General features: G+C 43.7%; 1 pseudogene; it reads right to left on the reverse strand.

Annotated features, from left to right (window-relative positions):
• Nucleotides 1-26,682, reverse strand: part of LOC141222279 (dynein axonemal heavy chain 12-like) — a 186,554-nt pseudogene that overhangs the window by 25,301 nt on the left and 134,571 nt on the right.

Genomic DNA, 26,682 nt, shown 5'->3' on the forward strand with positions numbered 1-26,682 from the left:
CTCCCTGAGCGTCCCCTGTTTAATTACCTGGACACTGCAGGGGGCTGCTGCTTCATTGGAGCTGGCACCCGAGACCCCATTTTCAGAAATGAGCCCACATACCTGGTCGTTTTCATCAAACACTGGGTTGATATTTTTTGGCCACAATAACACTGTTGAGTTCAGGATGATATCTTCAGGTACAAATAAATGAACATCTAGAAGATAATTCATCCTCCGCTGACACTCCTAAAATTAAAAAAATGAAACTCACTATGTATTAATGTATCTAGCATCTACAATCACAGGGGTTGCACCAATTATATTTTTTCCAAAAACTTAGGTTATAAAATTATACTGATGCTCCACAACTCCAGTTCCCTCCATCGGTTTGTGTTCTTCCTGCTCTATGTGGACATGTGATTTCTGTAGCCAATCACTGGCTGTAGCAGGTTACCACCGTAGTCACTGATAGGCTGCAGCAATCACATGATCATGTTGGGGATCTCATCACTGAAACCTGGAGGGGGACTGGTAAGTATAGCTAGTATGACATGACCTATATATGGAAAAATACATATTAACCAGGACACAAGAAATATCGGAATAATCCTATATATTATTTTTTTCACTAATTATACCCAGGGACGTACGTACAGCATTGGTGCAGTAATTGATGCAAAAGGAGCCCGACCAAGTATTGAGGCATTTACTGATCAGACATTTTGGATTTTAAAAATATTTTTCAAGCTGTTGTTATAAAGTATTCTAATTTACTGAGATAATGACTTTTGTGTTTTCATTGGCTGTAAGCCATAATCATCAACATTAACAGAAATAAACAAGTGAAATAGATCACTCTGTCTGTAATGACTATATAATATAGGAGTTTCAATTTTTGTATTGAAGAACTGAAATAAATTAACTTTTTGATGATATTCTAATTTAGTGAGAAGCACCTGTATATTATATACTGGAATGTGATGATATTTTATGGTATCATAAGTAAAGTAATGTGAGATTCTGAACTTTTACTGTAGCATCAGCATCTATAACTCACTGTATGAAATCAGAGCAGAAGTAGCACTTGACCTCGACCCCAAGGGCCCCTGAATGGCACATGACAGGTAGAGGCCCATTACAGATTATTTTTTTCTATTGTGAAACCTCCTTGAATCCAGGATTTTACTCACTCTTCATTCTCCAATCTGTGATTTGTCACCAGTCTATCTAGTAATATATTTGCAAAACTTTTTGCTTTGTCAGCCAGGACTTGCTTTAAGTCATCGCAGTCGAGGTGTACCATGGTGAAGTAAGTGCGGGTCCCATGATATCTCTGGCCAGGGTGTGAAATTGTTCTATAAACTGGAATACAAATATACATCAGTCTCGTTTACAAGTGAGATTTCTGATTTGACCCTCAATTATTATCGGACACATTGCACCCCTCGCTCTGTAGGACTTAGGACAGTATTGATTCTAATGGGAATGGTAAGAAAATGATTCCTGAAACTTAGTCCTTGTTGCTGCGTCCACCCGACTCCAGCTGTGATCAGCTTATTGTCAAGGGACCCTTCAAACGAACCAAAGGGGGTCCCCGTAAAGTGAACCTGTCAGGTCCTTCAGGCATGCCAAATTCCTGCATTGACATCCACGGTATATATCTGGCAAAAATGTTTCTACCTTAAAAAACTAAACTTTTTATGTGCCGGCCGTCAAATGCAAATTGGGCATGTGAAATTAAGTATTATACACCTGTCTTGGGTATCCGAGCTCTGCTTCCTTCACTTCGGTCTGCTGCCCCGTGTTGTGCTCCACGTCAGGTTTTACAGGTTGTCCTGTGTAGCTCAGTGACATAATCTCCTAAATCCTATTTATGGACCGTTAGGACACACCTGGGTCTTAGGATTGAGTTTTTAGACTTTTGTTTGGTGTGCTCCACCTTCTGCGTTAACTTTCTTCCATTCCTACTGGGTTACGCTACATCCATCCTGCAGCTCCCAAGATTCCTGAGTGCCAATTCCTTGCTGCTCATGTGCCTTCCTGCTTACCACACCAACGCCCGGGGTCCGCGTGCCCACCCGGACCTGAGGCTTAGAAGATCCACCTCGCCAGGTGAGACTAAGATGCCATGATTTGGGTGTGATCTCAGCATCTGAGGTCGGATTTGTTTGTGGGAAGTGACGTCCCGCTGGACTAGTCCTAGATAACTTGCATATGATGAACGGCGCATACGCAGTCGATTTTTACTAGAAACATCAAAGCCAGTGTTGCTGTGCAGGGATGAGTCAATTTAACATAATGACGGTTCGAGATAATATGCAAGAAGGTCCAATATGTAAAAAAAAAACACATTATGATCACACATACGTACCTCTGTGTATTCATCAAACTGTGCTCCTCGGATAAGAAAGTTTCTACTTTCTCCGCGGCTGAACCATCCACCAGCCAGCTGAAGCTTTCAACTATCAAATAATATAACACAGAATTTATAGTTGTATCTAGACTCATCTTAATGTCGGACGGAGAAAACTTTCAAAGAGGATTATACAGCTGATCGGACATGGATTTATGAAAGCAAGTTCTCTGGCTTCATCAGGTCTAAGAGATCAATTTGATAATCTACATTTATATGGTGAAATCTAGAGACAGATCCTCTTTGAAGTGCTTATTAGACCAATGATATATAGTATTTCTGCATGATAATGTCTGATAGATGAGGATCACACCTCTGGGAATCCCTAACACTGGGTTCAATGGCTTTTGGAAAGGTATCAGGATCAAAGCGTCCACAGGAAGATCACGCTGCAAGCGCCGGCAGGAGATTTCTGATTGTGATTGTTCCATCCCTTTAATACTAGATTCACGTCCAGCTTCCCATATGTTCCATCGCTTTAATACTTACGATTCACGTCCAGCTTACTGTATGCACCATCCTTTTAATTATTCGCGGCCAGCTTACCATATGTACCATCCCTTTAATGATTCGCGGCCAGCTTACCATATGTACCATCCCTTTAATGACTCACTTCCAGCTTACCATATGTACCATACCTTTAATGACTCACGTCTAGCTTACCGTATGTACCATCCCTTTAATGACTCACATCCTGCTTACCGTATGTACCATCCCTTTAATGACTCACATCCTGCTTACCTTATGTACCATCCCTGTAATGACTCATGTCCAGCTTGCCGTATGCACCATCCCTTTAATGATTCATGTCCAGCTTACAGTATGTACCATCCTTTTAATGATTCATGTCCAGTTTACCGTATGTACCATCCCTTTAATGACTCACATCCTGCTTAACGTATGTACCATCCCTGTAATGACTCATGTCCAGCTTACCATATGTACCATCCCTGTAATGACTCATGTCCAGTTTACCGTATGTACCATCCCTTTAATGACTCACATCCTGCTTACCCTATGTACCATTCCTGTAATGACTCATGTCCAGCTTACCATATGTACCATGCCTTTAATGATTCGCGGCCAGCTTACCGTATGTACCATCCCTTTAAAGACTCACGTTCTACTTACTGTATGTACCATCCCTATAATGATTCACGTCCAGCTTACAGTATGTACCATCCCTTTAATGACTCACGTCGAGCTTACCGTATGTACCATCCCTTTAATGATTCACGTGCAGCTTACCATATGTACCATCCCTTTAATGACTCACGTCCAGCTTACAGTATGTACCATCCCTTTAATGATTCACGTCCAGCTTACAGTATGTACCATCCCTTTAATGACTCACGTCGAGCTTACCGTATGTACCATCCCTTTAATGATTCACGTCCAGCTTACCATATGTACCATCCCTTTAATGACTCATGTCCAGCTTACCATATGTACCATCCCTTTAATGATTCGCGGCCAGCTTACCATATGTACCATCCCTTTAATGACTCACTTCCAGCTTACCATATGTACCATCCCTTTAATGACTCACGTCGAGCTTACCGTATGTACCATCCCTTTAATGATTCACGTCCAGCTTACCATATGTACCATCCCTTTAATGACTCATGTCCAGCTTTCCGTATGTACCATCCCTTTAATGATTCACGTCGAGCTTACCGTATGTACCATCCCTTTAATGATTCACGTCCAGCTTACCATATGTACCATCCCTTTAATGATTCACGTCCCGCTTACCGTAGGTTTGGAAATGCCTGAATGGCTGGTGCAGATTGTGGCTGACGGCCTCCTTCAGCTTCAGCGCGGCAGAATCAAAGATGTAATCAGGGAGTTTGGCCTCGATGATCTGAACCGTGTTACTACCAGAAAGCCACGGCTGCACCGTCTGAATATTCTGGACAAGGAAGAACGTTCTATAAAGTGACATGAATACTGCAGAAGTCTCTAATATAAACCCCCTGAACATCCACCTATTATGATATAAATAAATCAAAAACTCCATACAAAGCTCCATATCCTCAGCATAGACATGGAATAAAAGCTGCCATGCTGTGTATCCTCAGTGGCCACTTTGGGAGCTTAAAGGCCATCTGTCACCCCAAAAATTCAGAGTTAACCACTTATACATTTAAAGCGCACCTGTCAGCAGGATTGAGCTCGGTGAAATACATACATTGCCAGGTGGGTGCCACTACACTGATTAAAATGATACCTTAGTTGATTAAATCCGTCCTGTGGTTCTTGTGTAACCTTTACTTTCAGTTTGGAGATAATGATATGCTCGTGCTCTGGGGCGGCCTGTGGGGGGCACTCTATCTGGTGCTCTGCTTACATATTCATCTGTATGCTCTTATGACACCTCACTGTGCCTTCACTGACCTGCCTCCTATTTTACATAATGCATCTAGTAGTGTGGGGCTAGGTAAAATAGGAGGCAGGTCAGTGGACGATCAGTGAGCTGTCATAAGAGCATACACATGAATATGTAAGCAGAGCACCAGATAGAGCGCCCCCACACGCCGCCCCGGAGCATAAGCATATCATTATTTCCAAACTGAAAGCAAAGATTACACAAGAACCACAGGACGAATTTCATCAACTAAGGTATCGTTTTACTCTGTGTAATGTCGCCCTCCTGACAGTGTATGTGGTTTACTCAGCACACTCCTGCTGACAGGTGCACTTTAATGGGGGACTGGAGTGGAGAGCCATCCCTTCATGGGGGCCCACCGGAGGATTCTCCAGTTCTCCTGTTGGCCAGTCCGAGCCTGTAAAAGTGTTCATGCTATCCAACTCTTCTACTTATAATTCTCATATATTTTTGCAATGTGTATTACAAAGTCAATATACTCGTTGTCCTATCCCTGCATGGGGGCCCACCGGAGGATACTGCTGCGGACGCTCATATACTAGGTGACAGCCAATAGCAATTGTAAATCAGCCAGTACTATATTTTTTTTGCTGTGATATTCCAAAATGGTGGCAGCAAATTTCCATTTTTTTTACTGCAGTTTTTACCTGTGAGTCACACATGTACCTACTATAAAAAGTAAGTTGTCAGCATTGAAAAAAATCCTGATTCCTGAAGGGGCTTGGAGATCCGAGTTAATATAAATAGTACAACTTCTTCTACGTCCTGGAAGCTTGGATAGAAATCCATTTTCTCGTCATCAAATGTAAGTTGCATTTTGAAGATTGGTAAAAATTGCAGGTCTATCAGGTCAAATAAACGGACATAAGTTTCTACAGTTTTCTGCAGAAGGTCTCTCACCTGTGGGGGGAGAAATCAGCAAGTATATATTAGTGTTTATAAGGAGAAAAAATACATGACTACGAGAGTGGTGCAGAAAACAGGGAGACGGACTGGGCCATAAGAGAAGAAAGCTGAGTGACAACATTTACTGTGGATGGGAAATCCTTCATCCCTTCAGCACCGGATCATTTTTTGTTTTGCATTTTTTCCTTCCCTTCTTCAAAAAGCCATACATTTTTTAATTTTTCCATTGATATAGCTGCAAGAGGCTATGTAATGTGCTGTAGCTTAAACCCTTCCCAACATATGACATACTGTTATGTCATATGTCATGTTCCTGTAGATGTGCAAAATTTGGACCTGGGCCCCCACCAGCATGTTGGTCAGATGTATGGGCCCTTGTAGCGTTCTAGATCCGATAATGATGCGCGTGTTCGCCCCTGCCTTGGATGTTTCCTGTAATAATTTCCCCCATCATAGCCCCATCCTATAATAATGTCTCTCATTCTAGGCCCCTTCCTGGTACAATGTTCGCCATCCTGCGCCCCTTCCTGTTATAATATCCCCTATCCAGGGCCTCTTCCTGTTATAATATCCACCTTCTGTGTATAATACCCTCCATCCTGAGCCCCTTTCAGCAATAACGTCCCAATCCTGGGCTCTTTCCTGGTATAATGTCCTTGATCCTGGCCCCTTCCTATAACAATGTCACCCATCCTGGTACAATGTCCCCCATCCTATAACAATGTCTTCCATCCTGGTATCCTGTCCCCCATCCTAGGCCCCATTCTGGTATAATGACCTCCATCCTTGTGCCCTTCCTGGTTTAATGTCCTTCATCTTGGCCCATGTCATGGTATAATGACCCCCATTCTGGTATAATGCTCCCTATCCTGGGCCGCTTCCTTGTACAATGCCGCCCATCCTGAACACCTGCCTTGTATAATGCTCCCCATCCTTGGCCCCTTCCTTGTGACATTCTCCCCATCATGCGCCCCTTCCTTGTATAATGCTCCCCATCATGCGCCCCTTCCTTGTATAATGCTCCCCATCATGCGCCCCTTCCTTGTATAGTGCTCCCCATCCTGCGCCCCTTCCTTGTATAGTGCTCCCCATCCTGCACCCCTTCCTTGCATAGTGCTCCCCATCCTGCGCCCCTTCCTTGTGTAATGCTCCCCATCTTGCGCCCCTTCCTTGTATAATGCTCCCCATCTTGCGCCCCTTCCTTGTGTAATGCTCCCCATCTTGCGCCCCTTCCTTGGGTAATGCTCCCCATCCTGCGCTCCTTCCTTGTGTAATGCACCTCATCCTAGGCTACTTCCTTGTATAATGCTCCCCATCTTGCACCCCTTCCTTGTGTAATGCTCCCCATCCTGCACCCCTTCCTTGTATAATGCTCCCCATCATGCGCCCCTTCCTTGTATAATGCTCCCCATCCTGCACCCCTTCCTTGTGTAATGCTCCCCATCCTGCACCCCTTCCTTGTATAATGCTCTCCATCTTGCGCCCCTTCCTTGTGTAATGCTCCCCATCCTGCGCCCCTTCCTTGTGTAATGCTCCTCATCCTAGGCTACTTCCTTGTATAATGCTCCCCATCTTGGGACCCTTCCATGTCTAATTCTCCCCATCCTGGGACCCTTCCTTGTATAATGCCTCTCATCCTAGGCTACTTACTTGTATAATGCTCCCCATCCTGGGACCCTTCCTTGTCTAATTCCCCCCATCCTGGGCCCTTTCCTTGTATAATGCTCCCCATCCTGGGCCCCTTCCTTATATAATGCGCCCCTTCCTTGTCTAATTCTCCCCACCCTGAGCCCCTTCCTTGTATAATGCTCCCCATCCTGGGACCCTTCCTTGTCTAATTCCCCCCATCCTGGGCACCTTCCTTATATAATGCTCCCCATCCTGGGCCCCTTCCTTGTCTAATTCCCCCCATCCTGGGCCCTTTCCTTGTATAATGCTCCCCATCCTGGGCCCCTTCCTTATATAATGCTCTCCATCCTGGGCCCCTTCCTTGTCTAATTCTCCCCACCCTGAGCCCCTTCCTTGTATAATGCTCCCCATCCTTGACCCTTTCCTGGTATAATGTTCTGTCGTTCTTTTCCAATACATTAAATAAACAAAAATAAATGATTCTTCTTACCTTCCTCCGCTCCCACGACATGCGGCGTCTTCTTCTGTAGCTGATTTCAGTGTGCCGGCACGGGCAGCGCATGACGTCACTTCCATGCGTCGCTCGTGACTGGCACGCCGACATCAGCTACCGGCCTTTGATTGGCTGGCGGCATGCATTGCAGCTCAGGGACCCGGCATGTTCCTGCGCAGCAATATACTTCAGCCGGATGTGCGTCCTCAGACTGTGGATGTGCCATAAATATATGAGATGGGAATACCACTCTGAGTCTATGTTTGATCCAGAGATACAATAATGAACATGAATCCTTATATATCACGGATCTTGCAGCCGCCTTTACCTGGTTGGACATAAGTGTCGAGACGCAGTTATAAAAGGAATCCAATTTATCCACTTTAATCAACTGCAGGACATCTTGATTGGCAAATAGATTGATCACTTTGGGGTACCAAGTGTTCAGCAACTTTTCTTCTGTCTTGGCACAAGCCAAGGATACGCTGCTCCTCAGGGATTCACATTCTACAGGACCCCTGGACCTGACAAAGAATAAAGCACTTTATCATATTAAACCTGACAGGGCACACCTGTGAAGTGAAGACCATTTCCGGTGACTTCCTCTTGAAGCTCATCAAGAGAATGCCAAGAGTATGCAAAGCAGTCATCAAAGCAAAAGGTGGCTACTTTGAAGAACCTAGAATATAAGACATATTTTCAGTTGTTTCACACTTTTTTGTTAAGTATATAATTCCACATGTGTTAATTCATAGTTTTGATGCCTTCAGTGTGAATGTACAAGTTTCAAAGTCATGAAAATACTGAAAAATCTTTAAATGAGAAGGTGTGTCCAAACTTTTGGTCTGTACTATATATACACACCCATATACAGTATACATATACATACACATATACAGTATACATATATACACACCCATATACAGTATACATATACATACACATATACAGTATACATATATACACACCCATATACAGTATACATATATACACACATATACAGTATACATATATATATACACACATATACAGTATACATATATACACACATATACAGTATAGATATATATACACACACATATACAGTATACATATATATACACACATATACAGTATACATATATACACACATATACAGTATACATATATATATACACACATATACAGTATACATATATACACACATATACAGTATACATATATATACACACACATATACAGTATACATATATATATACACATATACAGTATACATATATATACACACATACAGTATAAATATATACACATATATACAGTATATACACACACATATACAGTATACATATATACACACATATACAGTATACATATATATATATACACACATATACAGTATACATACAGTACAGACCAAAAGTTTGGACACACCTTCTCATTTAAAGATTTTTCTGTATTTTCATGACTATAAAAATTGTACATTCACACTGAAGGCATCAAAACTATGAATTAACACATGTGGAATTATATACTTAACAAAAAAGTGTGAAACAACTGAAAATATGTCTTATATTCTAGGTTCTTCAAAGTAGCCACCTTTGGCTTTGATGACTGCTTTGCACACTCTTGGCATTCTCTTGATGAGCTTCAAGAGGTAGTCACCAGAAATAGTTTTCACTTCACAGTTGTGCCCTGTCAGGTTTAATAAGTGGGATTTCTTGCCTTATAAATGGGGTTGGGACCATCAGTTGTGTTGTGCAGAAGTCACGTGGATACACAGCTGATAGTCCTACTGAATAGACTGTTAGCTGCTTTTTTCTTGCCATAATACAAATTCTAAGTAAAGAAAAACGAGTGGCCATCATTACTTTAATAAATGAAGGTCAGTCAGTCCGAAAAATTGGGAAAACTTTGAAAGTGTCCCCAAGTGCAGTTGCAAAAACCATCAAGCGCTACAAAGAAACTGGCTCACATGAGGACCGCCCCAGGAAAGGAAGACCAAGAGTCACCTCTGCTTCTGAGGATAAGTTTATCCGAGTCACCAGCCTCAGAAATCGCAGGTTAACAGCAGCTCAGATTAGAGACCAGGTCAATGCCTCACAGAGTTCTAGCAGCAGACACATCTCTTCAACAACTGTTAAGAGGAGACTTTGTGCAGCAGGCCTTCATGGTAAAATAGCTGCTAGGAAACCACTGCTAAGGACAGGCAACAAGCAGAAGAGACTTGTTTGGGCTAAAGAACACAAGGAATGGACATTAGACCAGTGGAAATCTGTGCTTTGGTCTGATGAGTCCAAATTTGAGATCTTTGGTTCCAACCACCGTGTCTTTGTGCGACGCAGAAAAGGTGAACGGATGGACTCTACATGCCTGGTTCCCACCGTGAAGCATGGAGGAGGAGGTGTGATGGTGTGGGGGTGCTTTGCTGGTGACACTGTTGGGGATTTATTCAAAATTGAAGGCATACTGAACCAGCATGGCTACCACAGCATCTTGCAGCGGCATGCTATTCCTTCCGGTTTGCGTTTAGTTGGACCATAATTTATTTTTCAACAGGACAATGACCCCAAACACACCTCCAGGCTGTGTAAGGGCTATTTGACCAAGAAGGAGAGTGATGGGGTGCTACGCCAGGTGACCTGGCCTCCATAGTCACCAGACCTGAACCCAATCGAGATGGTTTGGGGTGAGCTGGACCGCAGAGTGAAGGCAAAAGGGCCAACAAGTGCTAAGCATCTCTGGGAACTCCTTCAAGATTGTTGGAAGACCATTTCCGGTGACTACCTCTTGAAGCTCATCAAGAGAATGCCAAGAGTGTGCAAAGCAGTCATCAAAGCAAAAGGTGGCTACTTTGAAGAACCTAGAATATAAGACATATTTTCAGTTGTTTCACACTTTTTGGTTAAGTATATAATTCCACATGTGTTAATTCATAGTTTTGATGCCTTCAGTGTGAATGTACAATTTTCATAGTCATGAAAATACAGAAAAATCTTTAAATGAGAAGGTGTGTCCAAACTTTTGGTCTGTACTGTATATACACACATATACAGTATACATATATATATACACACATATACAGTATACATATATACACACATATACAGTATACATATATATACACACACATATACAGTATACATATATATATACACATATACAGTATACATATATATACACACATACAGTATAAATATATACACACATATACAGTATACATATATATACACACATATACAGTATAGATATATATACACACATATACAGTATAGATATATACACACACATATACAGTATACATATATATACACACATATACAGTATACATATATAGACACACATATACAGTATACAAATATATACACACATATACAGTATACATATATATACACACATATACAGTATACATATATATACACACATATACAGTATAGATATATATATACACACATATACAGTATACATATATATATACACACATATACAGTATACATATATACACACCCATATACAGTATACATATATATGCACACACATATACAGTATACATATATACACACATATATACAGTATACATATATATACACACATATACAGTATACATATACACACACTTAAAGCATACATATATATACACACATATACAGTATACATATATACACACACATATACAGTATACATATATACACACATATACAGTATACATATATATACACACACATATACAGTATACATATAAATACACACATATACAGTATACATATATATACACTTATACAGTATACATATATATACACACATATACAGTATACATATATATACACACACATACAGTACAGACCAAAAGTTTGGACACACCTTCTCATTTAAAGATTTTTCTGTATTTTCTTGACTATGAAAATTGTACATTCACACTGAAGGCATCAAAACTATGAATTAACACATGTGGAATTATATACTTCACAAAAAAAGTGTGAAACAACTGAAAATATGTCTTATATTCTAGGTTCTTCAAAGTAGCCACCTTTTGCTTTGATGACTGCTTTGCACACTCTTGATGAGCTTCAAGGGGTAGTCACCGGAAATGGTCTTCCAACAATCTTGAAGGAGTTCCCAGAGATGCTTAGCACTTGTTGGCCCTTTTGCCTTCTGCGGTCCAGCTCACCCCAAACCATCTCGATTGGGTTCAGGTCTGGTGACTGTGGAGGCCAGGTCATCTGGCGTAGCACCCCATCACTCTCCTGCTTGGTCAAATAGCCCTTACACAGCCTGGAGGTGTGTTTGGGGTCATTGTCCTCTTGAAAAATAAATGATTGTCCAACTAAACGCAAACTGGATGGAATAGCATGCCGCTGCAAGACGCTGTGGTAGCCATGCTGGTTCAGTATGCCTTCAATTTTGAATAAATCCCCAACAGTGTCACCAGCAAAGCACCCCCACACCATCACACCTCCTCCTCCATGCTTCACGGTGGGAATCAGGCCTGTAGAGTCCATCCGTTCACCTTTTCTGCGTCGCACAAAGACACGGTGGTTGGAACCAAAGATCTCAAATTTGGACTCATCAGACCAAAGCACAGATTTCCACTGGTCTAATGTCCATTCCTTGTGTTCTTTAGCCCAAACAAGTCTCTTCTGCTTGTTGCCTGTCCTTAGCAGTGGTTTCCTAGCAGCTATTTTACCATGAAGGCCTGCTGCACAAAGTCTCCTCTTAACAGTTGTTGTAGAGATGTGTCTGCTGCTAGAACTCTGTGTGGCATTGACCTGGTCTCTAATCTGAGTTGCTGTTAACCTGCGATTTCTGAGGCTGGTGACTCGGATAAACTTATCCTCAGAAGCAGAGGTGACTCTTGGTCTTCCTTTCGTGGGACGGTCCTCATGTGAGCCAGTTTCTTTGCAGCGCTTGATGGTTTTTGCAACTGCACTTGGGGACACTTTCAAAGTTTGCCCAATTTTTTGGACTGACTGACCTTCATTTCTTAAAGTAATGATGGCCACTCGTTTTTCTTTACTTAGCTGCTTTTTTCTTGCCATAATACAAATTCTAACAGTCTATTCAGTAGGACTATCAGCTGTGTATCCACCTAACTTCTGCACAACACAACTAATGGTCCCAACCCCATTTATAAGGCAAGAAATCCCACTTATTAAACCTGACAGGGCACACCTGTGAAGTGAAGACCATTTCTGGTGACTACCTCTTGAAGCTCATCAAGATAATGCCAAGAGTGTGAAAAGCAGTCATCAAAGCAAAAGGTGGCTACTTTGAAGAACCTAGAATATAAGACATATTTTCAGTTGTTTCACACTTTTTTGTTAAGTATATAATTCCACATGTGTTAATTCATAGTTTTGATGCCTTCAGTGTGAATGTACAATTTTCAAAGTCATGAAAATACAGAAAAATCTTTAAATGAGAAGGTGTGTCCAAACTTTTGGTCTGTACTGTATACAGTATACATATATACACACATATACAGTATACATATATATACACACACATATACAGTATACATATATATACACACATATACAGCATACATATATATACACACATATACAGTATACATATATATATACACACATATACAGTATACATATATATACACATATATACAGTATACATATAAATACACACATATACAGTATACATATATACATATATACAGTATACATATAAATACACATACAGTATACATATATATACACCCATATACAGTATACATATATATACACTTATACAGTATACATATATATACACACACAGTATAAATATATACACACCCATATATATATATATATACACACAGTATACATATATATACACACACATATACAGTATACATATATATACACACATATACAGTATACATACATATATATACACATATATACAGTATACATATATATACACACATATACAGTATACATATATATACACACATATACAGTATACATACATATATATATACACATATATACAGTATACATATATATACTCACATACAGTATAAATATATATATACACACATATACAGTATACATATATATATATACACACACATATACAGTATACATATATATATACACACATATACAGTATACATCCATATATATACACATATATACAGTATACATATATATACACACATATACAGTATACATATATACACATATACAGTATACATATATATACACACACATACAGTATACATATATACACACACACACAGTATAAATATATACACACCCATATACAGTATACATATATACACACATATACAGTATACATATATATACACACATACAGTATACATATATATACACACCCATATACAGTATACATATATACACACATATACAGTATACATATATATACACACATACAGTATACATATATATATACACACCCATATACAGTATACATATATATACACACCCATATACAGTATACATATATATACACACACATATACAGTATACATATATATATACACACATACAGTATACATATATATACACACATATACAGTATACATATATACACATATACAGTATACATATATATACACACACATACAGTATAAATATATACACACCCATATACAGTATACATATATACACACATATACAATATACATATATATACACATATACAGTATACATATATATACACACACACACAGTATAAATATATACACACCCATATACAGTATACATATATACACACACATATACAGTATACATATATATACACACATACAGTATACATATATATATATACACACACATATACAGTATACATATATATACACACATACAGTATAAATATATACACACCCATATACAGTATACATATATATACACACACACATATACAGTATACATATATATACACACACATACAGTATACATATATATACACACATACAGTATAAATATATACACACCCATATACAGTATACATATATACACACACATATACAGTATACATATATATATATATATATATATATATATATACACATATATACAGTATACATATATACACACACACATATACAGTATACATATATACACACACATATACAGTATACATATATATACAAACATATACAGTATACATATATATACACATATACAGTATAAATATATACACACCCATACACATATATATACACATATATACAGTATACATATATACACACATATACAGTATATATATATATATATATATATATACACACATACAGTATAAATATATACACACCCATATACATATATATACACATATATACAGTATACATATATATACACACATATACAGTATACATATGTGTCACCCTGGCCTGGATGCCACAAGTGTAATTAAAGCTGTGTCTGAGAGCAAGGGGGAGGTTCTCTAGTCAGGGGAACATTAGCATGCAATGCCTCCTGTCTCAGGCCAGTAGGGGGAGCTGGCTGCCCCTATAAAAGCTGGTACTGGGGGCAGGGTTAGAGAGAACTTGAAGGCCTGTCTCAGGACTGAGACTTGTCCCAGAGCAGAGCAGGGACAGAAAGTTGTATTGCACCTAAGAGGAAGTGTGGCAGGAGGAGAGCCACAAGCCAGAGACAAGAGGCGAAGAGAGCCTGTCTTGGCAGATAAAAGACTTACTTTACCAGACTTTGGTGTCTGAGGCTGGGAGGATTCCACATTCTCCAGCAGATAACCAGTCCGCAAGGGACTGTATATTCCTTGGCCTAAGAAGCCTGGAGGCCCTGCCACAACCGAAGGGACCAGTAAAGCCGTACAAGGCTGGGAGCAGAAAGGAACCCACGTCGCAGGCCAAACAGGCAAGGATACACGGAAAGCTCGGAAGCGTGGGCTGTTATCCTATAAAGAGGAGATAGTCAGAAGGAGCGCAGAAAGCACGGTAGGCCTACACCCTCACCCTGACTAGGGCCAATTTCCCCGTTGCTCTCAGACATCCAGGTCCGCTCCTAGCTGGGACTGTTTGTGGGTCAATTTACCTGTTCTAGTAAAGACCCTGGACTGCAACCTGTTGTCTGTGTGCTCCTTGCTCCTCCAGCACTATCAGCACTGGGACTCTCACTACCATCACGCCCACCATCCACTACACTGCCCTGGGGCCGCACTCTTCTCGTGGGGAGTCACACCATCCCAGCTGCATACATCATCAGCCCCAGCGGTCTGCCTTGCAGCGGCGGTTCCTAATGACCGCAAATCCACGGGTGGCGTAGTCGGACATAATCAACAACACATAACGGACTACTACTGGCCTGACCACCCTGAGCCACGGAACCGGGTTGCCACTACTACTCCCATCGTTCCCCCTATTGCCCGGATCCGAGTGCCCCACGGCCCAGGGGGCGAGTCAGCTTTGGCGTAGTCGGCAGGATTGCAACCAACCCGCCACAAACGGGTATTGTGTGCCTGAAAGAGACTGTACACGCACCTGAAAAGAGGTTTCCCGCCATCCAGAGCCGATTCCCGCCATCAGACGCCATCTTGGACCGTTTCCCGCCGTCTTCTGCCGTCTTCCCGCCATCCGCAGCTGTTTCCCGCCATAGGACGCCATCTTCAGGACGCCGCACGGGAAGAAGAGGGGCGTGGACGTCAAAACCGCGCGAGATCCGAAGCTCCGCCCCACGCACCGACGCTGCACAAGGTCCTGGAAGGGAGAGAGAGCGACGCTCACGTCATCAGGACGCGACGCCAGGTCCTCGTCCATAGCAGCAGCAGCGGAGCCGCGGCCTACAGAAGAGGATCGTCGGAAGGTAGGCCACGCTTAACTAGGGGGGAGGAAGATGTCGGACACAGAGGCGCCCACTACCACCAACGCGGCTGCAGCAGCGGTGATGCCCTTTTTCCTGCTCTACATCCCTGGAGCGGCCTGGCTGCCCAACTACTCAGGGGAGCCCCATGCCCTAACTGACTTTAAGGAAAGGCTGTACAGTTTGTTCCAAGTCTACCCCCTGACAGAGGAACAGAAGGTCAGCATACTAACAGGGCAGTTAACTGGCGCAGCCCAAAGGGAAGTAAAATCATGGCCCACTGAGGAGAAAAGGACTGTGAAGGGTATTCTGGCCCGGCTGCGGGGTACCTTTGACACACGTACCTCTGCTGAGATTAAAATGAGGTTCTATGGATGTAAGCAGCGGGCACAGGACAGCATCAGAGACTATGCCCTAAATCTGCAGGAAGCCTTGAGGGCTATTCAACAAACTGACCCTGGCAGTGTGCAGGAAACGGATAAGCTGCTAACAGAACAGTTCATAGAAGGTCTGCTGTCCAGCGCCCACAGGGCCCAGCTGCGCCTCATGTTCTTTCAGAACCCCGACCTGACCTTTGCCCAATTTAAGGACAGGGCCATAAGGGTGCTCCGTGAATCTGCAACCAGTGGCGCTATAAACCCCCGGCGCCCTGCTCTCACCTACCACCAGGAGGCGGCGCCCTCCTCCATGGACCCCGTGGGGGCTGATGCACAGGCCCTGAACCAAGCCCCGTTGAAAGACCTGCACCACCAAGTCCAGGAGCTGACCAGGAGCGTCGCGGCGTTGACCAGGACCGTCCAGGCGTTGCAAGTGGACCCGTCAAGACCCATAGAGCTGGCTTCAAGTCCGGAGGATGTCCCGTGGCGTCGTCAGAGGAGGATCCCGTCGTTCCGAGGGAGGCCCACAGACCGCTACGCAGAGGATGGACAGCCCATTTGCAGTTGATGCAACCAGCCCGGACACATTTCCAGGTACTGTAATTTAAACGGGTCCAACCTGGGGCAGAGGGCCAACCCCCAGGCATAAAATCACCAGGCCCTTATAATTGGCGTGATAAGTACGTTGGGGGGCGCCCGGTTTTACCCGTGGTGCTGGACGGTATCCCCATGAGCGCCTTGCTGGATACTGGGTCGCAAGTAACCACTATCCCTTATGTACTTTTTAAGCAGTATTGGACTGATGCTGATATCACACGGTATCCAGACAGTAACTTGAGCATCATCGCCAGTAATGACTTACCCGTGCCGCAGATGGCGTTCAAGGAGATGACCATTAAAATTGGTAAAGTTGAACTACCGGCACAGGTAGTAATTATTGTGGACATTGACCGACGTGAAAGTCACCCTAAAATAACTGTGGGTACTAACGTAATTGAAAATTGTCTTTCAGAGGTAATTGTAATTCTACAACAGGTAGCGGTGAATGCTAGTTCCAGCCAACAGAGAGTCCTCAACAAGGAGATAAAAGCCCTGATGAGATGGCAGCAGGTAGAACTGTCTGGTGGTGAGATCGGTAGCGTAAGAATGAGTGACCCATTCCCCATTTCCATGCCTCCCAAAAGTGAAATGATGATCTGGTGTCGGACTGCAATCGGGTTGAGAGGCAGAGACTACCAAGCCATGGTAGAATCCGTGTACTCAGACAGCAGGCCCACCATTTTGACAGCCCGGGGGGTGGTTGATGTCCGTCATGGGAGGGTGCCCGTTCGCATTCTCAACATTGGGGAGAGAGAGGTACACTTACCCAGGTACGCTACACTCGCCAAACTGTTTGTTGTCGAACACAAAGCTATCAGGGCTGTGGAACCCTTGCCTCCATCTCCTCAGGCGGAGGGTAATGGCTCCCAGAAACAAAAGGAGGACTGGTGCCAGAAACTCCACGTGGGTGCTGACTCCACTCCCCTGCACCAAAAACAAGGAGTCTACCGTGTGGTACAGGAGTACGAGAGAGTCTTTAGTAAGCACCCGCTAGACTTCGGCAGAGTAAAAGGGATAGAACACCACATCCCCACAGGGAGCCACCCACCGATAAAAGAAAGACACAGACCTGTACCCCCTGCACATTATCAGAACGCAAAGGGCATGCTAAGAGAAATGAAGGAAGCTGGGGTCATTAGAGATAGCTGTAGCCCCTGGGCAGCCCCCTTGGTTCTGGTGAAAAAGAAAGACGGCACCATGAGAATGTGGGTGGACTATAGACAAATCAACCGTATCACCCACAAAGACGCATATCCGCTGCCTAGAATAGAGGAGTCTTTAGCCGCACTAAAATCTGCTAACTTCTTTTCTACTTTGGACCTTACTAGCGGGTACTGGCAGGTTCCTGTGGCAGAGGCTGACAAGGAGAAGACCGCCTTCACCACCCCGATGGGACTGAGTGAGTTCAACTGTATGCCCTTCGGGCTCTGCAACGCACCAGGGACCTTCCAGCGGCTGATGGAATGCTGTCTAGGGCACCGAAACTTCGAGACGGTCCTCCTTTACCTGGACGACGTGATCGTCTATTCGAAGACCTACGAGGACCATCTGAAGCACCTGGCCGAGGTGTTCGAAGCCCTGGCAGGCTATGGCCTGAAGGTGAAACCATCGAAGTGTCACCTGCTGAAACCAAATGTCCAGTACCTAGGGCACGTGGTAAGTGCGGAAGGAGTAGCCCCCGACCCTGAAAAGGTCACGGCAATTAAGAGCTGGCCAAGCCCCTCGAACATCAAAGAGGTGAGACAGTTTCTCGGGTTGGTAGGCTACTACCGAAGGTTTATCCCCGGGTTCACTAAGATGGCAGCTCCTTTGCAGGACCTCCTGATCGGACAGTCTAAGTCCAGAAGTCAAAAGCCACCCTTCAAGTGGGATAAACCGAAGAGGAGTCCTTCCGCCAGCTAAAGATGGCCCTCACGGGGGATGAGATCCTGGCCTACCCTGATTATGGCCAGCCTTTCATTCTCCACACAGACGCCAGTAATGTGGGACTGGGAGCCATACTGTCCCAAAACCAACAGGGCAGAGAACGGGTGATTGCGTACGCCAGCCGGAAGCTGAGGCCCACCGAGAGGAAACCGGAGAATTACAGCTCCTTCAAGCTAGAATTCTTGGCAGTGGTGTGGGCCGTGACGGAACGCTTCAAGCATTACCTGGCCTCCGCAAAGTTCACCGTGTACACGGACAACAACCCGTTGACACACCTGGACAATGCAAGACTGGGTGCCCTAGAACAGCGGTGGATGGCCCGTCTCTCCAACTATGACTTCGTGATCAAGTACCGGCCCGCCAAAACCAATGCCAATGCTGACGCCCTATCGAGGATGCCTCACTTACCTGAAGGTGACGAAGACCCAGAAGAGCTGGAGGAGGTAGAACTCCCCGCGTTTCACCGGTATGGAGACGCTCAATACTCCCACCGCGTGAAGGAGGAGGATCTAACAACCGTGATGATCAATCCCCTACCTCACCACATCTGGGCCGAGACCCAAGATAGTGACCCTGCCATCCGCCTGGTGAAAGATCTGCTGACCCAGGAAGACGTCCGTATGGATCCGGATGCTCCAGAGGAAGCCAAGCAGCTGTGGAAGGAGAAGAGCAAGCTGTTCCTCTACGAAGGCAAGTTGTGCAGAAGGATTGTCAACCACCGGACGCACGAGCTGACCTGGCAAGTCGTGGTCCCAAGGCGGGATGAAGCTATGGTCCTGGGGGCTTACCATGACAGAGCGGGACACTTCGGTTGGAAGAAACTGGAGTTCCTGCTAAGAGGAAGATTCTTTTGGGTCGGCATGAGAGGAGCTGTAGAAAAGTGGTGCAGAGACTGTGGCCCTTGTCACCTGAGGAGGAAGGACCGCACCAGCCAGAAGACACCCTTGAGGCCCATCGTCACCACGCAGCCTCTTGAGCTGGTAGCTCTGGACCACGTCAAATTGGCTCCAAGCCGGTCTGGATACATCTATGCCCTGACAATCGTGGACCACTATTCCCGTTTTCTAGTGGTGGTCCCGGTAAAGGACTTGACAGCCCAAACAGCGGCCAGAGCCTTCCAGCAATATTTCTGCCGCCCACACGGGTATCCGGAACAGGTCCTGACAGACCAGGGTCCAGCGTTCGAGGCTGAAATCTTCCAGGAATTCTGCAACCTCTATGGCTGTAAGAAGATTCGTACAACGCCTTACCACCCCCAAACCAACGGGATGTGTGAGAAGATGAACAATATAGTCATTGATCTCCTAAAGACGTTGCCCCTGGAGGAACGCAGCCTGTGGCCAGAAAAACTGCCGGATCTGATAGACTTATACAATCATATCCCGGTGAATGCTACAAACTGCACCCCGGCTTACCTGATGCGAGCCAGACCAGGTAAGCTGCCCATAGACCTGGAGATGGGAGTCCTAACACCTGAGGACACCTCCCCGGATGTGGACTGGGATACGGAAAGGCAACTGCAGTACAAGAAGGTACAGGAGAGTGTGGAGAAGAGCCTGGCCCAGGTGAGAGAAAGGCAAGAAAGACTCTTCAACCAACACGCCCCTGCTGGTCCCCTAGAACCTGGTGAGCAGGTCCTGAAGCGGAAGAGAAGGCTACATAAGTTGGACGACCAGTGGGAAAGGGAACCCTACACTGTACTGCAGTCTGATCACGACAACCCGAAGGTGTGCGTGATCACCAAGGACGGAGGAGAAACCACTAGTGTCGTCTCCAGAGACCACCTCAAAAGATGCCCCGAGCAACTCCGTAGTGCAGAAGAGGATCACAGTGACCTTGAACCCGCAGAGGACAAGGAAGAAATGATCAGCACCGTTCTCGGAGAGTTCCCTCAGTCCTGGACTCGAATAAATGATGCTATAGTGCTACCCGTCCTGCATTTCCTGCAACCGGCACAGCAACAACCAACACCAGAGCCGGAAGGTGAAGAGGAGCAAGCAGTTCCAGAGGCAGAAGAGCCTGTACCAGCAGCCCAGGAGAGTCAACCCTCTGCTGACAGTGAGCCTGCCATGCCTGCGGTAAGCCAAAGGACCCGCAGACAGCTGCCTGCCCTACCTGTACACCCAGCTGGTAGCTGCGCCCCTAACGCTAGTGGGGAAAGCCAAGTCAGTCCACCACCAGACAGTGGGCTACGTAGATCAACCAGGACCACAAAGGGGCAGATATCCGCTCGCTGGAAAATATAGAGCGCGCTGAAATTGTAAATAACCCTGTTGCCAAATGTTGAATTGTTTGCCAAGTTACATGCATGTTTGGTAATTCTGTGTTTCAGTTTCTTGCAGCTACCGTAAGGACTCAATGGTTATGGACTTTTTATAACCGGGACCTTGTATGGACTGCGTTCGGAGCCTAACCCAGGAATGAACTAAGACTGTGAAGGACTTGGGGTAGGACAAACCCCCACCTGGTTAAGGCTCCCCGTTGTATTGGTGATATGGACACCCGGTCACAGGCCACACTGTGACCTTAAGAATTCAATCTGTGCGTCGTTTGTCTATTAATGTTTTATAGTCATGTATATTATCCTTGTTTATTGTTTAGTCCCGGAGTACTAAATTTCACTAGGGGGGAATGTGTCACCCTGGCCTGGATGCCACAAGTGTAATTAAAGCTGTGTCTGAGAGCAAGGGGGAGGTTCTCTAGTCAGGGGAACATTAGCATGCAATGCCTCCTGTCTCAGGCCAGTAGGGGGAGCTGGCTGCCCCTATAAAAGCTGGTACTGGGGGCAGGGTTAGAGAGAACTTGAAGGCCTGTCTCAGGACTGAGACTTGTCCCAGAGCAGAGCAGGGACAGAAAGTTGTATTGCACCTAAGAGGAAGTGTGGCAGGAGGAGAGCCACAAGCCAGAGACAAGAGGCGAAGAGAGCCTGTCTTGGCAGATAAAAGACTTACTTTACCAGACTTTGGTGTCTGAGGCTGGGAGGATTCCACATTCTCCAGCAGATAACCAGTCCGCAAGGGACTGTATATTCCTTGGCCTAAGAAGCCTGGAGGCCCTGCCACAACCGAAGGGACCAGTAAAGCCGTACAAGGCTGGGAGCAGAAAGGAACCCACGTCGCAGGCCAAACAGGCGAGGATACACGTAAAGCTCGGAAGCGTGGGCTGTTATCCTATAAAGAGGAGATAGTCAGAAGGAGCGCAGAAAGCACGGTAGGCCTACACCCTCACCCTGACTAGGGCCAATTTCCCCGTTGCTCTCAGACATCCAGGTCCGCTCATAGCTGGGACTGTTTGTGGGTCAATTTACCTGTTCTAGTAAAGACCCTGGACTGCAACCTGTTGTCTGTGTGCTCCTTGCTCCTCCAGCACTATCAGCACTGGGACTCTCACTACCATCACGCCCACCATCCACTACACTGCCCTGGGGCCGCACTCTTCCCGTGGGGAGTCACACCATCCCAGCTGCATACATCATCAGCCCCAGCGGTCTGCCTTGCAGCGGCGGTTCCTAATGACCGCAAATCCACGGGTGGTGTAGTCGGACATAATCAACAACACATAACGGACTACCACTGGCCTGACCACCCTGAGCCACGGAACCGGGTTGCCACTACTACTCCCATCGTTCCCCCTATTGCCTGGATCCGAGTGCCCCACGGCCCAGGGGGCGAGTCACATATATATACACACATATACAGTATACATATATATACACACTTATACAGTATAAATATATACACACCCATATACAGTATACATATATATACACACATATACAGTATACATATATATACACACATATACAGTATACATATATATATACAGTATACATATATATACACACATATACAGTATACATATATACACACATATACAGTATACATATATACACACATATACAGTATACATATATATATACACATACAGTATACATATATATACACACACATACAGTACAGACCAAAAGTTTGGACACACCTTGTCATTTAAAGATTTTTCTGTATTTTCATAACTATGAAAATTGTACATTCACACTGAAGGCATCAAAACTATGAATTAACACATGTGGAATTATATACTTAACAAAAAAGTGTGAAACAACTGAAAATATGTCTTATATTCTAGGTTCTTCAAAGTAGCAACCTTTTGCTTTGATGACTGCTTTGCACACTCTTGGCATTCTCTTGATGAGCTTCAAGAGGTAGTCACCGAAAATGGTTTTCACTTCACAGGTGTGCCCTGTCAACTTTCATAAGTGGGATTTCTTGCCTTATAAATGGGGTTGGGATCATCAGTTGTGTTGTGCAGAAGTCCGGTGGATACACAACTGATAGTCCTACTGAATAGACTGTTAGAAGTTGTATTATGGCAAGAAAAAAGCAGCTAAGTAAAGAAAAACGAGTGGCCATCATTACTTTAAGAAATGAAGGTCAGTCAGTCCGAAAAATTGGGAAAACTTTGAAAGTGTCCCCAAGTGCAGTTGCAAAAACCATCAAGCGCTACAAAGAAACTGGCTCACATGAGGACCGCCCCAGGAAAGGAAGACCAAGAGTCACCTCTGCTTCTGAGGATAAGTTTATCCGAGTCACCAGCCTCAGAAATCGCAGGTTAACAGCAGCTCAGATTAGAGACCAGGTCATTGCCACACAGAGTTCTAGCAGCAGACACATCTCTACAACAACTGTTAAGAGGAGACTTTGTGCAACAGGACTTCATGGTAAAATAGCTGCTAGGAAACCACTGCTAAGGACAGGCAACAAGCAGAAGAGACTTGTTTGGGCTAAAGAACGCAAGGAATGGACATTAGACCAGTGGAAATCTATGCTTTGGTCTGATGAGTCCAAATTTGAGATCTTTGGTTCCAACCACCATGTCTTTGTGCGACGCAGAAAAAGTGATCGGATGGACTCTACATGCCTGGTTCCCACCGTGAAGCATGGAGGAGGAGGTGTGATGGTGTGGGGGTGCTTTGTTGGTGACACTGTTGGGGATTTATTCAAAATTGAAGGCATACTGAACCAGCATGGCTACCACAGCATCTTGCAGCGGCATGCTATTCCATCTGGTTTGCTTTTAGTTGGACCATCATTCATTTTTCAACAGGACAATGACCCCAAACACACCTCCAGGCTGTGTAAAGGCTATTTGACCAAGGTGGAGAGTGATGGGGTGCTACGCCAGATGACCTGGCCTCCACAGTCACCAGACCTGAACCCAATCGAGATGGTTTGGGGTGAGCTGGACCGCATAGTGAAGGCAAAAGGGAAAAAAAGTGCTAAGCATCTCTGGGAACTCCTTCAAGATTGTTGGAAGACCATTTCCGGTGACTACCTCTTGAAGCTCATCAAGGGAATGCCAAGAGTGTTCAAAGCAGTCATCAAAGCAAAAGGTGGCTACTTTGAAGAACCTAGAATATAAGACATATTTTCAGTTGTTTCACACTTTTTTGTTAAGTATATATTTTTCCACATGTGTTAATTCATAGTTTGATGCCTTCAGTGTGAATGTACAATTTTCATAGTCATGAAAATACAGAAAAATCTTTAAATGAGAAGGTGTGTGCAAACTTTTGGTCTGTACTGTATATACACACACATATACAGTATACATATATATATACACATATATACAGTATATATATATATATATATATATATATACACACATATACAGTATACATATATACACACACATATACAGTATACATATACACACACATATACAGTATACATATATATATATACACATATATACAGTATATATATATATACACACATATACAGTATACATATATACACACACATATACAGTATACATATATACACACATATACAGTATACATATATATATATATATATATATACACACATATACAGTATACTTTTTTATATACACTTATACAGTATACATATATATACACACATATACAGTATACATATATATATATACACACCGTCCCTTGAGAAAGCAATGCATTGTCCACGCGAAACGCGCGTTGGGTAGGTGTTTTCTGTACTCTTTGTACCCTTCTCTTCCCCTTATGGGGAGTTCTCAGCTCTTGGGTTAGTGCCTTGATCATTTTGTTTGATGTACTATCATTCAGCTTTCTATGTACTCTCTTGCATCGCCTATTTCCCAATAGTACTTTGAATTTTTATATAGAGCATGGGGTACCTTAGCAATATTCATTGCTCCCCTGTGGTTGGGTATGCATAGTGTTCACTATTTGCTGTACATCATATTTTGCACTGTAATGATGCCTACCTGAGGCCTGTTGTTGGGGGGGGTCTTCTGTTCTCTCTTGCACACATCAGTATTTATATTTGTCCTTATGGATTTTACATGTACTTTAATGTATTTATACCAATAATAAAATCTTTTTTCTAATTGCATTTTGCTAAAAGCTCCATTTCTGTCTTCTGTTGTTTATATATACACACTTATACAGTATACATATACAGTACAGACCAAAAGTTTGGACACACCTTCTCATTTAAAGATTTTTCTGTATTTTCATGACTATGAAAATTGAACATTCACACTGAAGGCATCAAAACTATGAATTAACACATGTGGAATTATATACTTAACAAAAAAGTGTGAAACAATTGAAAATATGTCTTATATTCTAGGTTCTTCAAAGTAGCCACCTTTTGCTTTGATGACTGCTTTGCACACTCTTGGCATTCTCTTGATGAGCTTTAAGAGGTAGTCACCGGAAATGGTCTTCCAACAATCTTGAAGGAGTTCCCAGAGATGCTTAGCTCTTGTTGGCCCTTTTGCCATCACTCTGCGGTCCAGCTCACCCCAAACCATCTTGATTGGGTTCAGGTCTGGTGACTGTGGAGGCCATGTCATCTGGCGTAGCACCCCATCACTCTCCTTATTGGTCAAATAGACCTTACACAGCCTGGAGGTGTGTTTGGGGTCATTGTCCTGTTGAAAAATAAGTGATGGTCCAACTAAACGCAAACCGGATGGAATAGCATGCCGCTGCAAGATGCTGTGGTAGCCATGCTGTTTCAGTATGCCTTCAATTTTGAATAAATCCCCAACAGTGTCACCAGCAAAGCAGCCCCACACCATCACACCTTCTCCTCCATGCTTCACGGTGGGAACCAGGCATGTAGAGTCCATCCATTCACCTTTTCTGCGTCGCACAAAGACACGGTGGTTGGAACCAAAGATCTCAAGTTTGGACTCAACAGACCAAA

The sequence above is a fragment of the Phyllobates terribilis genome, unplaced genomic scaffold (assembly GCF_046119375.1).
Source record: "Phyllobates terribilis strain yellow unplaced genomic scaffold, ASM4611937v1 Scaffold_360__1_contigs__length_1932075, whole genome shotgun sequence".
Lineage (NCBI taxonomy): Eukaryota > Metazoa > Chordata > Amphibia > Anura > Dendrobatidae > Phyllobates > Phyllobates terribilis.